This window comes from Cherax quadricarinatus, chromosome 68 (assembly GCF_038502225.1).
Source record: "Cherax quadricarinatus isolate ZL_2023a chromosome 68, ASM3850222v1, whole genome shotgun sequence".
Taxonomy (NCBI): Eukaryota; Metazoa; Arthropoda; class Malacostraca; order Decapoda; family Parastacidae; genus Cherax; species Cherax quadricarinatus.
The window spans coordinates 20,735,928-20,755,243 of record NC_091359.1 but is presented as its reverse complement, the minus strand read 5'-3'; the positions used below and the strand labels follow the sequence as shown (position 1 = coordinate 20,755,243).

General features: G+C 41.1%; 1 protein-coding gene across 1 annotated transcript in view; it reads right to left on the bottom strand.

The window, feature by feature from the left end:
- Positions 1-19,316, bottom strand: part of LOC128697705 (uncharacterized) — a gene marked incomplete in the record, with an annotated part of 237,631 nt that overhangs the window by 204,486 nt on the left and 13,829 nt on the right.

Below are 19,316 nucleotides of genomic sequence, written 5' to 3'. Positions count from 1 at the left end.
AGGGTAATATTTAGTGAAGGGATTCAGGGAAACCGGTTATTTTCATATAGTCGGACTTGAGTCCTGGAAATGGGAAGTACAATGCCTGCACTTTAACCCTTTGAGGGTTTTGGTCGTACTAGTACGTCTTACGCGTAGGGGTTTTTGACGTACTAGTACTCATAAATTCTAGCGGCCTCAAATCTAGTGGGAGAAAGCTGGTAGGCCTTCATATGAAAGAATGGGTCTGTGTGGTCAGTGTGCACAGTCTAAAAAAAATCCTGCAGCACACAGTGCACAATGAGAAAAAAAAAACTTTGACCATTTTTTTGGAATAAATCAGCGACTTTGCAGTGTATTTTCCTATGGTATTTATTGTTGTATTCTAGTTTTCTTGGTCTCATTTTATAGAATGGAAGACATATTACAGAAATTGAGATGATTTTGACTGGTTTTACAATGAAAGGTGCCTTGAAATTGAGCTCAAAGTAGTAGAAATGTTCGATTTTTACCAAACTTCAAAAGTAAACAAATCGTGCCAAGCGTGCAATACACGTCAACTGGTGAGTCTAATATTCTTTCACAAGTGCACCAATAATATTTATACCATTTTTTACACTAATGCAGTAGTCTGCATAACAGTAAATCTTATATTTTTTGTGAGAATAAAAATTCAAAGTGGAAAGCAAAAGAATATAAGAGGGGCCTTGAGACGTGACTAATGACTAGAGAAAATGTCATTTTAGTGCCAGGAATGTCTTTCTTGTTTATTCTGGACCCTATTCGGAAATTGGCATCTTTTGAAATTTGTGTGAAATTGGCAAAATTGCTAAATTCTGACCACTGTACTGGATAGTTGAGTTTCATAAATGGGTGGTTTCTTGCACCCATTCGATAGAAAAAATGGAGTTCTAGCGAAATATTCATGTTTTTTGTCGACTAGTACAGTGAAATTGGCCGAAAATGGGCCTCAAAGTGGGCAAAATCGCCGATGCGTAAACATCGCCGAGACCGCTAACTTTGCGAGAGCATAATTCCGTAAGTTTTCTATCAAATTTCAAACTTTTGGTGTCTTTATGATCGGGAAAAGATTCTCTATCTTTTCATAAGAGAAAATAATTTTTTTTTTTTTAAATTTGGCCGACCCTGAGAACGAGTTTCGGAGAGGGCCTGTCGACCCTCAAAGGGTTAAAGGAGGGGTTTGGGATATTGGCAGTTTGGAGGGATATGTTGTGTATCTTTATATGTGTATGCTTCTAGACTGTTGTATTCTGAGCACCTCTGCAAAAACAGTGATAATGTGCGAGTGTGGTGAAAGTGTTGAATGATGATGAAAGTATTTTCTTTTTGGGGATTTTCTTTCTTTTTTTGGGTCACCCTGCCTCGGTGGGAGACGGCCGACTTGTTGAGAAAAAAAAAAAAAAAAAAAAAATATATATATATATATATATTTTGGCGAAATTATTGCATACACAAATTTTCACTTGTCCTATATGGCAAGATGAGCGTTGCTATTTAAGCCAAGATCGCAAGTTCTGCCTATTCGGCACGACATATATATATATATATATATATATATATATATATATATATATATATATATATATATATATATATATATATATATATATATATAATATATATATATATATATATATATATATATATATATATATATATATATATATATATATATATATATATATATATATATATATATATATATATATATATATATATATATATATATATATATATATATATATATATATATATATATATATATATATATATATATATATAAATATATATATATATATATATATATAAATATATAATATATATATATATTATATATATATATATATATATATATATATATATATATATAAATATATAATATATATATATATTATATATATATATTATATATATATATATAATATATATATATATATATATATATATATATATATATATATATATATATATATATATATACATATATATATATATATATATATATAATATATATATATACAAACGCACACACACAGTAGGTGTATTTTTAAATTTTTTGACGCTGAGGGGAAGTTTGCGAGCAGGGGTCTCGACAGTGAAAGGGTTAAGGAAAAAGGGCAGAGTGCCTCTGAGGCATAAGGAGAAAGTTTGGGCCAAAATGTTACATCTCCCAGTTGTCTCATACGTATTCTCAAGTTCAAAAAAGACTACTATAATGGAGTGGATACTGGCAAAGGCATTATGAACATATGTATCTAAACAGAGTAAGAGGTCAATAGTAGAATGGTCTTAACGAAAGCCATATTGACTTGTGAAGCCAAGGTTAATCTTTTCAGCGTCCATCATGCAGATCTACAGCTTTGAAGCCAGGGTCCAAGCCGCAGATCTACGCCATGAGCTCAGCTCACTCAGATAACCTGTGAGCGGTAAATTTGGGCCTAGATATGAGAGAGTACATCTATGTGGTAAGTGTGCACCACATAAAGCAAATCCTGCAGCACACAGTGCATAATGAGAGAGAGAAAACTGCAACCGTAATTTTGGATTAAAACAGCAACTTTGCGGTGTTTTTTTGTATGTTTTTTACAGTTGTATTCATGATTTCTTGGTCTCATTTGATAGCATGGAAGATACATTACAGAAATAGAGATGATTTTGATTGGTTTTATTATTGAAAATGGCTTGAAACTGAGCTCAAAGTAGCAAAAATGTTCAATTTTCGTTGATGTTCAAGAGTAAACAAATGACGTCATGTGTCTGATATGCATCAGCTTGTGGGACTAATATACGTTCATGAATGTGCTGATATTATTTATACAATTATTACAACACTGCATAAGAATAAATCTTCAATTTTTAGGTGTGAATAAAAATTCACTGTGAAAAAAAAATCAAAATGGAATTCATTTGTAAAGCCTGAAAATGTAACTAATGAACAGAGGAAATGTTAGTTTAGTGCCAGGAATGCCCGAGGCCTGGTCACAGACCGACCCGTAGGGGTGTTGACCCCCAGAACTCTCTCCAGGTATACCCTCCAGGTACTGTTTATTCTGGACCCTATTTTGAAATTGGAATATTTTGAACTTTGTGTTAAATTGGCCAAATTACCAATTCTTGATCATTTTGTTGGGTAATTGAAACTGTTGACTGGGCGATTTCTTGTGCTCAATCGAGACAATAGAAATAATACTAGTGAAATAGCTAAGAATTTGGTCAACTGGAAAATTGTAATTTGCCTAAAATGGGAAAGTCAGCAAAATTGCTGATGTGTAAACATTGCTGACATATCAAAATTCACGAAAGCATAACTATGTCAATTTTCCATAAAATTTCGTATGTTTTGTTTTATTACTGTCAGAAAAAGATTCTCCACCATTTCATAAGAAAAAATATTTTTTTTTTTTTAAATTCTTAGACCCTGGCTGTCACTCTGAGATTTGGTCTTTGGACCCTGAAAAGGTTAAAACTGAGGTCAACAATAGGTATAACAGCTCATCTATGGAGGACAAAGAAGGGTCCTCAATAAAAGCAGTTTGACGCGAGTAGAGGTCCCAATTCGCTCGGGCAAACTGCCAACATGGGCTTCGAGGATGTGGAGAATACGAATGGTAAGTAAGGAGAATTGGATAATGATGGCTGCCATATAAATCTGGGAGCACAGACCTGGTAAAGTCTAGTGCAGTTGATGAATAGCAAACCAAGAGATCGATGCAAAAGAGAGATTGAGTACTAGGATCAAAATGGGTGAGCACCCATATTTGAAACGTGGAGGGGGAGAGAAGTGAGAACCTCTAACTGTATGCTGTGAGTCACAGTGAGACCTTCTCCAGAGGAAGTGATGAGCATTAAGATCATCTAATAACAGAAGTGGTGGCAGTAATGAAGAAACCATAATTTCAACATCTGTAATAGATAATGCCCGTGAAGGAGAGATACAAAGAACAGACCGTATACCACTTATTCAAATAGATGCTCACTGCAGTGTAATGCAGCGAAGTATGAACAAAAATCTGATGGTATGGTATACCGGTGCATACAAGTGCACTTTCATTAAAGGTTCCACTGGGAAAAAGATCCAATGAATATACAGTGGACCCCCAGATTAAGTCATCATTAGAATAAGTAACGTTTTTTCATCAAAATATTGGCTCAGTGAAAGTCACTGAACTCAGTATAAGTCATTCATGTTGGGGCCTGAGCGACCCCAACACTCCATGTACAACCAGTGTGCCACTGTTTACCAGCCAGTGAGGACGATCCCACAGGTTCATATGATACATTTTGTATTATTCCGTTCTTTTTAGTGCTTGTAACTGCTAAATAAGCCACCATGGGCCCAAAGAAAGCTTCTAGTACCAGCCAGCTCTTTGGTAAAGGGCTGAGAGAGAGGGAAGAATGTGCCTTTTCAGTGATTCTGCAGCATGTACAATACTAAAGCAGCAGGAGTCTAAAAAGGCTATAGCGCCAGCCAGCGATAAAGTGTAGCATTAACAGTGTAGCAAGTAAGTTAAGCGATTAATCGATAGAAAAAGGACAACACGAAACTGACTCCTCCATTGTCGTTGGAGGTATATGGGGCTACTGACTAACACCGCCACCTTTGCTGTCTCTTGCTGCCGCCTTCACCACCATGTAAGGCTTATCTTTCAATGGCCCTTATACACCCAACAACAAACAACACACCACCACTAGTGACAGTCTTAATGCCATATTTTATTCATTCTAGAGCACAAATCATGTTTCTATGTTATTAATATTGTTTATTATGTCATATTAGAATAATTGTGCTAGATAAATAAGCTGCAGAGCTGATATAAGTGTCATATTGAAGGACTATCTTGTCCTGTCTCCCAACACAATTCCTAACATACGCTGGAAACAGACCTCTATGGAACACTTTTTTGAGCGACAGGGTTCCAGTGACTATCAAGCTGGTCCTAGTGGCATTAAAAAACAAAGGAGGGAAGTAACCCAGTAACTTGAAGTCTTTATGGAAAAGAATTCCCCTTCCAAACAATTGTAAACTCCTCCATCCTTTCCCGTCTTCCATACATCACCATGTCTTCAATAAAGGTAAGTGTGATGTTATTACTGTTTTATTCTTCATGTACCATTGTCTTCTGTGCAAGTAAATGCATATTTCATGTAGAAAACATTTTTTTTAATACTTTTCGGAGTCTGAAACGGAATTTCCATTATTTCTTTTGGGGAAAATTAATTCGGAATAAGTCAGATTCGGGATAAGTCACTCTCTCTGGAATGGATTAATTACATAATCCAGGGGTCCACTGTAATAAAACATGGCCCAAGATGGGATGGATGAAATTATTATTATTATAATCAAAAAGAAGCGCTAAGCCACAAGGGCTATACAGCGCTGCAGGGTAGGGAAGGAAGCGAGGGTATTGGGCATCAGAAGGGGGAAGGGATGATCAGTAGGTTACAGAAAACAGCGGGGCAGGGGATAGTGCGGGGGTAGAGGGTAGCAAGAGATTGAGGTAGAAAGGGCTGAAGGTTACATCAGAGTTTGTGAAGTACGTCAGTTGTTGTCAAAAAGTCAATGAGAGAGTCCGGATGAAAGGTAGGTCCATCAGCGAGAAGGGAAGGTAAAGAGAGAGCAGCGGAGCGAAGATGATGTTGGAGGTAAATTCTGCGTGCTTGTTGATAAAGTGGGCAGTCTAATAGAATGTGGCTGGCTAATAATGGAACCTGACAATTCTCACAGAGAGGAGCAGGGCGCCCCTCCATGAGATATCCATGAGTGAGACGAGTATGGCCAATGCGAAGACAGGAGAGAGTAGTCTCCCAACTTCGACACTGGTGACAAGAAGACGGCCAGTAACCTATACTCGGTTTAATAGAATGAAGTTTGTTACCGAGTAGAGTAGACCAGTGTTGTTGCCAATGGGTGTGAAGGTGGGTAGCTATTGCAGCAATATAGTCCGTAAATGGAACACCTCTATATGAAACTGGTAGGTCATGTACTGCTGACCGCGCAGCAGTGTCTGCCTGTTCATTGCCCTGTATGTCAACATGACCAGGGACCCAACAAAAAACATTATCTTTATGCTTGGTAGAGATTCGGCGTAGCCAAAGTTGGATACGGAGGACTAAGGGGTGAGGTGTATCAAATTTCTGCATAGCTTGTAAAGCACTAAGGGAGTCTGAGACAACCACAAACGATGACACAGGCATAGATGCAATACGGATAAGTGCTGCAAGAATGGCATACAATTCAGCAGTAAAAACACTAGCCGAAGATAGTAAATGCCCTCGTACGACGCTGTCCGGAAACACTGCTGCGAACCCTACGCCATCAGAAGACTTAAAGCCATCTGTGTACACTGCAATGGCATGAGAATGAGAGTGGAAGTGGTCAAGAAAAAGAGAGCGGGAAACTACTGCAGACAGTTGGGCTTTCGAGCAAGGGAGTGAGAAAGAACAGACTCGAACAGCTGGAATTTCCCAGGGGGGGTAGGGAAAAGTGAGTTGCAACATGAACATAGAAAGGTGGTAATTGAAGAGAAGACAAGAGCGAATGTAGGCGAAGAGAGAAGGGACGGAGCAAATAGGGGCGGCGAACAAATAAAGAATGCCTACTAATATCGGTGACCATTCTATAAATGGAAGGATTACGGAGATCATGAGAGTGTACATAGTAGCGAAGGCAATGGGCATCACGGCAATCGGATAAGGATGGAACATGCGCTTCTGAACAGAGGCTCTCGACAGGGGAAGAGCGAAAAACACCAAGGCATAAACGTAATCCTTGGTGATGAATGGGGTTAAGGCTAGAGAGAATAGCAGGAGAGGCCGCTGAATAGATCTGGTCACCATAATCAAGTTTTGATAGAATGAGGGTGGAATGTAGGCGAAGGAGCAAGGGTTTTAAGAAGGTTCAGTCGGCTGTGACAAGTTGTCTTCAGAGAGGTAATGTGAGGTTTCCAGGATAACCTACGGTCAAAGAGGAGGCCCAGAAACCTGACTGTATCACGTTCAGGGATATGGAAGCCATAGAGGTACAAAGGATGATCGGAGATGAGAGAGCGTCTAGTAAAAGTAATTTGGTGAGTTCTGGTACTGGAAAATTTAACCCTTTGACTGTCGAAGGGCCCAATCCTGAAGTTGCTCCTGGTGTCGCAAAATATTCGAAAAAAAAAAAATTATTTTTTCTTATGAAATGATAGAGAATCTTTTCCCAATTGTAAAGACACCAAAAAAACGAAATTTGATGGAAAACTGACGGAATTACGCTCTCGCGAAGTTAGCGACTTCGGCGATATTTAAAAATCGGCAATTTCGCCCACTTTGAGCCCTATTTTCGGCTAATTCCGTTATTCCAGTCAACCAAACTCATAACTATTTCTTCAGAACTCTATTTTTTCTATCGATTGAGCACAAGAAACTGCCCATTTACCGATTTCAACTACCCAATAACATGGTCAGAAATTTGCAATTTGGCCAATTTCACGAAAATTAAAAAATACGACAATTTCAAAATAAGGTCCAGAATGAACAATGCAGACATTCCTGGCTCTAAAATAAGATTTTCTTTGTTCATCAGTCATGTCTCCAGGTCCCTGTGATATTACTCTTGCTTTTTATTTTGAAATTTTATTCAAACAAAAAATAGAAGATTTACTGTTATGCAGACTACTGCAATACTGTAATAATTGTAAAAATTACATCAACCCATTCGTGACTGCGTATTAGAATGGCTATTTGGACATTTATTGGACAATGACATCATTTGTTTACTTTTGAACATCGGCAAAAATCAAACATTTCCTGTACTTTGTGCTCCATTTCCAGGTTCTTTTTATAGTAAAATTAATCAAAATCACCTCCATTTCTATAATATAGTTTCCATTCTATCAAATGAGACCATGAAAACGAGAATACAACCACAAATACTATACGAAAATAGACAACAAAGTCGGCATTTTAATTAAAAAAAAACGGTCGGAGTTTTTTTTTTCTCATTATGCACTGCGTGCTCCAGGATTTTTTTTATGTGGTGCACACTGACCACACAGACCCATTCTCTCACATGTGGGCCTACTAGCTTTCTCCTGCCTGATTTGAAGCCGCTAGAATTTATGAGTATATATACGTCAAACACGGTACCTCACAAACGTATATATACGGCCGCGACAGTCAAAGGGTTAAACCCATGTGTGGTGGCCCAACTGGAAACACGGTCGGCCGCATGCTGGAGAGAAACTGTAATGAGGTGACAGTCAGCGCCTGCACAGGCAATAGCGAAGTCATCAGCATAGAGTGATGACCAAATATTGGATGGAAGACTAGAGGCCAAGTCATTTATAGCAAGGAGAAGTTTTGTGCTCAGAACACATCCCTGGGGGACACCTTCAGCTTGGATAAAGTCCGGGGAGAGCACATTATTAACCCGAACATGGAGATGACTTTCAGTTAAAAAGTTCTTAAGGAAGTATGGTAGATTGCCTCGGAGGCCTAAGGAGTGGGCTTGGGCCAAAATATTATACGTACCTCCAAGTTGTGTCATATGCCTTCTCAAGGTCAAAAAATATGGCAATAACTGAGTGGTTATTCGCAAAGGCATTACGAACATACGTATCCAAGCGTAGTAAGGGGTCTATGGTAGAACGGCCCTTACGAAAGCCATATTGATGAGTGGAGAGACTGTGTGTGTCTCTAAATACCACACTAAATGTCTATTTACCAGGCATTCCATCACTTTGCAAACTGCACTGGTAAGAGCAATGGGACGATAGTGGAAGGCTTCATGTCCCATAGTGCCCGGTTTGCGAAAAGGGAGAACAATGGCAGATTTCCACAGCTATGGAAGAACTCCTTGTGACCAAATAAGATTGAAAAGGCGTAATAGGACTGCAAGGGCTGACTGATGTAAATGTTCTTGCATACGAATATGAATGTCGTTGGGCCCAGCTGCCGATGATCGGCAAGCTGAGAGTGTTGCCTCCAGTTCCTGAAGTGTAAAAGGCACATTATACTGTTCTTCTCTGAGAGAAGAAAAGTCCAAGGGTGCTAACTCTCTGGCAGACTTTGAGGAAAGAAACGAGGGGCATAGATGGAGCCCCTGAGAAATACGGACCAGATGATTGCCAATTTCATTGGCAACATCTAGTAGGTTTGCTATATCAACACCAGCAACCCGCAGAACAGGAGCCGGGTCAGGAGAATATTTACCACTCAGTTTTCGTACTTTTTTCCAGACTGCACTCATAGAGGAAGCAGAGGTGATGGTGGAGACATAATCTCGCCAGCAAGTGCGTTTAGCGTCACGGATGACACGGCGAGCGATTGTACACTTCTGCTTAAAATCAAGTAGTCTCTCCGTGGTTCTATTGTACTGGTACTTGCCCCACGCAGCGCGTTTCAAACGTACTGCACGAGCACAAGCACGAGACCACCAAGGCACACATTTCTGAGAATGCCTGCCCGAAGTTTCGGGTATAGAATGTGAAGCTGTGGTTAAAACGGAGGACAAGAAGAGGTGTAAAAGGTCATCAATGGAGGACAAAGAAGGAACCTCACTCAAAACAGTTAGTCATGAGTAAAGGTTCCAATTTGCCTTATCAAATTGCCAGCGTGGGTTACGAAGAGGTGGTGAATGTGAAGGGGAAGTAAGAATGATTGGGAAATGATCACTGTCATGTAAATCCGGGAGAACAGACCAGGTGAAGTCTAATGCGGCGAAGGAAGAGCAAACTGAAAGATAGATGCAAGAGAGAGTATGAGTCTGAGGATGAAAATGGGTGTGAGTACCTGTATTTAAAACATGGAGGGGGTGGGTAGCAAGAAAAGCCTCTAACTGAATGCCACGGGAATCACAGTGAGACCCCCCCAGAGGAAATGATGGGCATTAAAATCGCCAAGTAACAGAAGTGGTGGCGGTAATGACGAAACAAGAAAGGCAATATCCGGGATAGATAATGCCCGAGAAGGAGAGAGATACAAAGAACAGAGTGTATACCACCTATGCAAGTGGATACGAGCTGCTGTGTAATGCAGCGAAGTACGAACAAATAGCTGATGGTACGGAATATCAGTGCATAGAAGATGGGCACTTTCATTAAAGGTTCCATCAGGAAAAGGATCTGAAGAATACAATAAATTAGTATAGCCTGAGATGGGATAGATAATAGCAGAGTGTAATTTTGGTTCCTGTAAGCAAACACCAACAGGGGAAAACTGGGAGAGCAACATCTGAAGCTCACCCCGATTACCCCTGAGGCCTCGTATATTCCACTGTAAATAGGCCATGATTGGCAACGATAAAGATATCTGAAATCCGCAGGTAAGGGTACCTACGGACTAGAGGGGTTAGAAAAGTCCACATGTGGTGGTAAAGGAAAACGTTCAAGCAGCATAGGAACGGTGCGCTGTGAAGAAAGAAGTTGCACAGATGGAGAAGAGGAAAGAGGGATCAGTGTCCATTGATGGTTTCGTCTCTGCAATATATTCAGAGAATGCTTCAAGTGTTTTGGAGTTCAGAGACGTTGTATGAGAGACAATATTGGAGATGGAAGAAGGAGTAGTTTGAGTAAAGATCAGAACTGTAATGGACTGTACCAAGGTGGGGGGAGGGGCGAAAGGGTGGAGGGAACTGGAGAAGTGTGGGAGAGGACAGAAGAGGCAGAAACCTGGGAGGTGGCAGAAGAGGAAGAAATTTGGGAGGGGACAGGGGAGGAAGGCACAGTACGAGGAGGAGGATGAACCTCCACACTTGTAACAGAGCCAGTGGAAGGGGAAGACCCAGGTACAGAGACTGGGAAGGTAAACTGTGGAGGTGGATGAAGGGAAGGAGGGGTTAAAGGGGATTTTCTGGGCCTCTGAGACGTAGAGGGACAATTGGGAGGAGGTGTCGTACGAGGTCTTGTCAATACCGGGGTTTGTGAGGAAGAACACGAAGAAGTGAGGACAGACTGAGGTGTTGAAGTAGGGACATCTGAGCCCAGGACAGCAAAAGAATTAGATACAGGAGTGACTATGGGACTGGCAACCGCAGAGGAGGCTGCAGAAGATGGGACCCCAGAAGTGGGGGGGGCGTTTTGAAACACGAGAATAAGAAACACGGGGTAGTCTCCCTTGGAGGCGGAGATAAGAAACTGCCATAGCATAAGGGAGACCTTCTGCCTCTTTGAGGCAACGAATTTCCCGCTCATTTAAGTAGACCTGACAACGCCGAGAGTACAAAGGGTGAGCCTCATGACAATTAAGGCAAGAGGGAGTTCAACTGCAAGACGTATTAGAATGGTCATCGGCACCACAGACTAGGCATTCAGCTATAGATCTGCAATATTTTGCTGGATGGCCAAATTGCCAGCATTTCCTACACTGTTGCGGTGTAGGTATCACCTTCCGAACTTGTAACCGATGCCCTGCTACATAAACAGAGGATGGGAGTTCACGGCTGTCAAAAGTTAAACAAGCCACATTGCAAGGGTATCATCTTCGCCCGCGGGCAGGAAGAACGTAAGTGTCTACCTTGAGAATTGGGAGATCTTGGAGTTCCAGCTGTTCGAGAATGTCATTGCCACATGTCTGGAAATTCTGTTGGACTATGGTATGGGGCAGAATAACAGTACCACTACATGAATTGAGGGAATGATGTTTTTCAATAGTGATAGGAATAGTATCGATATGTGAAAGAAGAGAAAGATCATGAGCTTGGGTAGAATTCTGGACTGTGATGATGCACGTACCACTCTTAACCCTTTGAGGGTCGACAGGCCCTCTCCGAAACTCGTTCTCAGGGTCGGCCAAATTTAAAAAAAAAAAAAAATTATTTTTTCTTATGAAAAGATAGAGAATCTTTTCCCGATCATAAAGACACCAAAAGTTTGAAATTTGATAGAAAACTTACGGAATTATGCTTTCGCAAAGTTAGCGGTCTCGGCGATGTTTACGCATCGGCGATTTTGCCCACTTTGAGCCCCATTTTCGGCCAATTTCACTGTACTAGTCGACAAAAAACATGAATATTTCGCTAGAACTCCATTTTTTCTATCGAATGGGTGCAAGAAACCACTCATTTATGAAATTCAACTATCCAGTACAGTGGTCAGAATTTAGCAATTTTGCCAATTTCACACAAATTTCAAAAGATGCCAATTTCCGAATAGGGTCCAGAATAAACAAGAAAGACATTCCTGGCACTAAAATGACATTTCCTCTAGTCATTATTCACGTCTCAAGGCCCCTCTTATATTCTTTTGCTTTCCACTTTGAATTTTTATTTTCACAAAAAATATAAGATTTACTGTTATGCAGACTACTGCATTAGTGTAAAAAATGGTATAAATATTATTGGTGCACTTGTGAAAGAATATTAGACTCACCAGTTGACGTGTATTGCACGCTTGGCACAATTTGTTTACTTTTGAAGTTTGGTAAAAATCGAACATTTCTGCTACTTTGAGCTCAATTTCAAGGCACCTTTCTTTGTAAAACCAGTCAAAATCATCTCTATTTCTGTAATATGTCTTCCATTCTATAAAATGAGACCAAGAAAACTAGAATACAACAATAAATACCATACGAAAATACACTGCAAAGTCGCTGATTGATTAAAAAAAAATGGTCAAAGTTTTTTTTTTCTCATTATGCACTGTGTGCTGCAGGATTTTTTTTAGACTGTGCACACTGACCACATAGACCCATTCTTTCATATGAAGGCCTACCAGCTTTCTCCCACTAGATTTGAGGCCGCTAGAATTTATGAGTACTAGTACGTCAAAAACCCCTACACGTAAGACGTACTAGTACGACGAAAACCCTCAAAGGGTTAAGAGCATGAAAGGAAATATCTCTACCAACGTGGCATAGGAGCGCTTTGCCAACACTATGGTCAGAAAGATAGCCAGTAGAAGAAGTCGGTCTTAAAGTAAAGAATTTAGTCCATTGTGTGGTCCGAAACTGAGTGTGGAGAGGGAGTGCATGACGTGTCGGTCTTTTCTGAGTAGAATGGGAAGGTAACAAAGTAACATCAGGAGATTGTCATTGGCGTTTAGAAGTGGGACCAGAGTCGGTCCAACGTGGGACAGGCTGGCGATTCGAAAATCGTCGCACCATAGAGGGAGAGGCCGGAACCATAGTCAAAGGAGAGCGGAGGTCAGACAAATCGAAGGAGTCAGTGGAAGCCCCGGTACCTGAAGCGGGTGAGGAAACAGCACCAGCAAAAGGTACAGGGGCCTTAGGAATGTCCAAAGAGTGGCCAAAAGATGAGGCGAGGTCAGAACAGGGTGCAGTAACAACAAGGGGCCCGGAGGTAGTGGGGTCATGGATTTGGGACTCCATGGTTAAGTTACTTCTTTCTTTTTATTTTTAAGAAAAAAAAAAAGAAAGAAAAGAAAATAAAAAGAAAAAAAAGAATAAAAGAAAGGGGGGACCAGGGAGGGATAGTTCCTAGGAGGAATGAAAGGGCCAGAAATCTCCCTCCGCGCCCAAGAGAACCTCAGCACCGCAAGAAGCGCAGATGCAGCATGGAACCCGTGCTATACCCTACCCCTCATGCCAGTAAACCAGCAATCCGGGATAGCAACCTCACATCTGCCGAGCTACCTCGGTGGACAAAAGAGAGGGCGGCCGGATATCTGCCACAAAGCATACCTCTTTCGGCCACCACCCCCGGAATCCGAAAGGTGGCTTCCAGAGATACACCCGTCGCCCGAAAGACACCCAAAGCCACCCTCCAGTATACTGGAGAGGGATCAGGACATCCCCAGGCGATCCAGATTCCACGGCAATCTACGCCACCGCCAAGAACCTCAACAGAATGGGATGGACCTCGGTACCCCTTCCCCTACCTAGGAACTAGCACACCTGTGGGAAAAAACCCAAAGGCCAAAAAGAGGAAGGGCAAAAGGGAGGGGTGGGGAGGAGGAGGAGGAGGAAAGGAAAAAGGGGAGGATGGGATAGGGAAGGGGGGATTGGGGGGTAATTAGGTTCAGTCTGAGGAAGGAGACTGACAGGTCTAATTCCTCAGACCAAGAGCCTCTTCACCACGCCAAGGAGCCCCCCTTGAAGAGGGGGATGGATGAAAGCAGAGCATAATTTGAGTTCTTGTAAGAAAACACAAATGGGAAAACTGGAAGAGTAATATCTGAAGCTCACCCCAATTACCTCTGAGGCCTTGGATATTCCACTTTAAATAAGCCATGATTTGCAAAGAGGGTGCAGGAAATATGAAGCAATAGGTATCTATGGACTAGAAGGGCTAATCGAGTCTACGTGTGGAGGCAGAGGAAAACGAGTATGCAGAGAAGGACTAGAATGCTGTGAAGAAACAAGTTGTGTAGATGGAGTAGAGGAGTGAAGAGCATATATTTATACATATATATTTTTTTTTTACATTTTAAGTGCTATACCCATGTGGGTCATTCATCACTAGATGTGGTGGAGGCTCAATCCTCAGTCTTCTGAAAGCCAGACAGACATGCTTCCTATTTGTGGATCAGTGTCCATCAATGGTCAAGTCTCCTCAATATATTCGGAGATAATTTCAAGTACAGTGGTCCCTCGTTTTTCGTAATTAATCCGTTCCTGGAGCCGTTACTATAAACGAAATTTACGATTTGCGAATCAATTTTCCCCATAAGAAATAATGTAAATACAATTAATCCGTTCCTGACATCCAGAAGTATTAAAACAAAAAATTTTTTTACATGAAATATACATGTAGTACATAAACAATACAATGGGAAATGGTGAATGAAACATTAACAGCATAACACTTACCTTTATTGGAGATTCTTCTTAGTGTATGGGAGACTGGAGGAGGAGAGAGAGTGGATTGTTTACAGTTTGGAAGGGGAATCCCCTTCCAGCAACACCTCAGGTACCAATTGCTTCTCTGGGGTTGCTTCTCTTCTCTGTTTCTTAATGCCACTTGGACCACCTTGAGAGTCACTCTAGTCCTGTCTCGCAAAGTAACTGTGGAGAGAGCTCTGTTTCTGGCGTCTCTTTAACACTTCCCTAAAATGGCCCAAGACTTTGTCACTGTACATATTTCTCACCTTCTTTACCACAGGCTTGGCACTAGGAGCTTTCTTTGGAGCCATGGTAGCTTATTTAGTACTTGCAAGCACTAAAATGAGTGGAATATTACGAAATATTTCGTAGGAGCACTTGAGGGGACCTTCACTCACTGGTAAACAATGCCAGACTGGCTGGGTAGGGAGGCCGCCCCGGCTCACACCGTGCATACGCGTCCCGGACGAACTACTACTCGCGAGTCAACCTATGAAAAGCGAGTCCATGTTTATACGAAAACACTCCTATGACTGGCGAAATTTACGACTGCCGAGAACTACGAAAAGCGAGGGACCACTGTATTTCAGAGGTCAAGGAAGTTGTACATGGGACAGCATCAGAGATAGAGGGGAGAGGGTGAGTAAAGATTGGGGCAACAATGGAAGCTACCAAAGTAGGGGGGATGAAAGGTTAGAGTTAGCTTGGGAGGGGACAGGAGAGGAAGAAACCTGGGAGGGGACAGGAAAGGAAGGGACTATACAAGGGAGAGAATGAACCTCCACTCATAACAGAGCTAGAAAGAGATAAAAAAAAAAAAAAACTAGGTACAGAGACTGAAAAGGAAAAATTTCTGGGAAGGATAAATGAAAGTAAGGTTAAAAGAGATTTACACTTGGGGGATGTTTTGGACTTTGGAGTAGAGGAGCAAGGGGGAGGAGCTGTTGTGCAAGGTCAAATAGACAAACTTCTGAGAGAGATGATGAAGATTTGAGAACAAGAGATGATGAGGTAGGGACCTCGGAGTCCAGGACTGCAAGAGTTAGATACAAAGGTGACTGTGGAGTGACCACAGGGGAGACTGCAGGAGTTGGGACCCCAGAGGTTGGAGGCCTCTTAGTAGCTTGAGAATAAGAAATACGGGGAAGTCTCCCCTGGAGGCGTAGATGAGAGACTGCCATGGCATAAGTAAAGCCTTCTGTTTCTTTGAGACAACGGATTTCTTGTTCTCTTAAGTAAACTCGGCAATGATGAGAATAAGATGAATGAGCTTCATTACAATTAAGGCAAGAGGTACATAGACTACAAGATGTATTGGTATGGTCATCGGCACCATAGATTGGGCCTTCTGCTATGGACCTGCAATATTTCGTGGGATGGCCAAAACGTCAGCAATTTCTACACTGTTGTGGTGTAGGGATCAACTTTTTGACTTGGATCTATGCTCACAGCTGTCAAAAGTTAAGCGAGCTACATAGCAGGGAAAGTATCTCTGACCACAGGCAGGTAGTACATATGTATCCACTTTGAGGACTGGAAAGTCTTGGAGCTCAAGCTGTTCCAGAATGTCATCACCACACATCTGGAAGTTACGTTGAACAATGGTATGAGGTAGAATGATGGTACCGCTTATTCCTTACAGGAATAGCATCTATGGTGGTAAGAAGAGAAAGATCATGAACCTGTTTAGCATTTTGCACCATAACAATGCACGCAACGCTCTTGAGAGCATAAAACAAAATATTTCTACCAACATGGCATAGAAGCACCTTGCTGATATATGTACTATGATCAGAAAGATAGTCTGAGGAAGATGTCAGCTGAAGAGTGAAAAACTTAGTCCACTGTGTACTACAATGCATAGTATGTAAATGGAGCAATTGTTACATTGGTCTTCTCTGAGTAGAGTGAGAGGCATTCAAAGCAGTGTCATCAGAGAAAGGTCGTGGTCATTTAGATGCAGGACTGAAGGTGGTCTGTTTTGAGGCAGATGAGCAATCTGAAAACCGTTAAACCATATGGAGGGAAGCCGGAACCATGGTCAAAGACGTGCAGAGGTCAGATGTCAAAGGAGTCATGCCGAGCCTTGGTATCAGGAGCGTGTGACAAAATGTCACCCGCAGAAGATACAGGGGTATTAGAAAGGTACAAAGGAAGGTTCAGTTATGAGGCACTGTTATATGAGGATGCTGCTACAGAAAGGGTCCCAGGAGGAGCAGTTTCATGGATTTGGGACTCCATGGTTACGTCTCTCTTTTCTTTTTGTTTTACAGGAAAAAAAAAGAAAAAAGGAAAGAAAAAAAAAGGAAAAAAGAAAGGGGGAGGGGAGTGGAGGGGTAGCTCCTAGGAGGAATGAAAGGGCTGTAAATCCCCCTCTGTGCACAAGAGGACCTCAGCGCAGCTAGTACTGCAGATGCAGCATGGACCCTGTACCATACCCTACCTTTTGGGGGTCAGCAGGTCCTCTCAGAGACTTGTTCTCAGGGTCAGCCAAATTTAAAAAAAAAAAAAATATTTTTTCTTATGAAAAGATAGAGAATCTTTTCCCGATCAAATTGGCACCAAAAGAGTGAAATTTGACCGAAAACTTATGGAATTATGCTCTTGCGAAGTTAGCAGTCTTGATGTTACCGCATCGGCGATTTTGCCCACTTTGAGCCCTATTTTCGGCCAATTCCAGTGTACTAGTCGACAAAAATCATAACTATTTGGCTAGAACTCCATTTTTTCTATTGAATGAGTACAAGAAACCACCCATTTACCGATTTCAACTATCCAATAAAGTGGTCAGAATTTAGCAATTTTGCCAATTTCACACAAATTTCAAAAGATGCCAATTTATAAATAGGGTCCAGAATAAACAAGAAAGACATTCCTGGCACTAAAATAACAAGTTCTCTGTTCGTTAGTCATGTCCCCAGGCCCCTCTTATATTTCTTTGGCTTTCCACTTTGAATATTTATTCTTACAAAAAAAAAAAAAATTTACTGTTATGCAGACTACTGCATTAGTGTAGAAATGGTATAAATAATATCAGCGCACTTGTGAAAGAATATTAGACTCACCAGTTGATGTGTATTGGACGCTTGGCATGATTTGTTTACTTTTGAACTTTGGTAAAAATCGAACATTTCTGCTACTTTGAGTTCAATTTCAAGGTACTTTTCATTGTAAAACCAGTCAAAATCATCTCAATTTCTGTAATATGTCTTCCATTCTATAAAATGAAACCAAGAAAACTAGAATACAACAATAAATACCATACGAAAATACAGCGCAAAGTCACTGTTTTAATCGAAAAACACGGTCAAAGTTTTTTTTCTCATTACGCAGTGTGCTGCAGGATTTTTTTTATACTGCGCACACTGACCACATAGACCCGTTCTTTCATATGTAGGCCTATCAGCTTTCTCTCACTAGATTTGAGGGCGCTAGAATTTAGGCGTACTAGTACGTCAAAAACCCTGGGTTGTAAGACGTTCTAGTACGTCCGAAACCCCCAAAGGGGTTAATGTTGATAAACCAGCAATCTGGGAACGTAACCTCCCATCTACCGAGCCACCTCGGCGGGAAAAAGAGAGGGCGGTCAGATACCCGCCACAAAGCATACCTCCTTTGGCCACCACCTCCTGGAATCCGACAGGCAGCCTCCAGAGATACACCGTCATCTGAAACACACCTAAAGTCTCCCTCCAATAGACAGGAGAGAGATCGGGATTTCCAGACGATCCAGATTCCATGGCAAACTACAAGACCACCAAGGACCTCAATGGAATGGGATGGACCCCGGTACCCTTGCCCCAACCTAGGAACTAGAATGCCTGAGGGAAGAACCCTAAAGGCTGAACACAGGAAAGGGAAAGGGGAAGGATGGGGAGAGGAGGAATGGGAAAGGAGGGATGGGAAGGATGGGACAGGGAAGGGGAGGATTGGGGGGTAATTAGGTTAAGTCAGATGAAGAAGACTAAAGGGTCCAATTCCTCAGACCAATAGCCTCTTTGCCACAGTAAGGAGCCCCTCTTGCAGAGGTACAGGAAGTAAAGCTCTTATTATACTCTAAAACATATAAAAACAAAGACTACAGATCATCCAGAGGACTCAGGAATAACTGACTGTTGGACTGTTTTGGTTTAAATCCTCATTACATTGAATTTATCTTTCAAATAATTTAAACTGTTGTATCTTAAAAATGAATAGGCACAGAATACTGATGAACGATGATGATTTAATCCAAGCTAAACCCAGAGCCATTACAGGCACTCATCCTGACCCATATTTAAAAAATGAAGTTTCTAATTTCCTTTAAGTTTTGCTGAAGATCTTTAATGACAAAAACCAGCCCATCACTATGATTACTCTACAACAATACTTTCTACTAAACACAAATGAGTTAACGTACAATTTACTGCAAAAAAATTAACAATGTATTTTGACATAAAAAAAAATTAAGGAAGCAAGCAACGTAAATTTACTCAGCACAAGAAAGACAATGTAAAATTAAATCATACATATAAGTAATGGCTTGTTTCCAAAAGCTACCAAGAAAAAAAAGAATACCA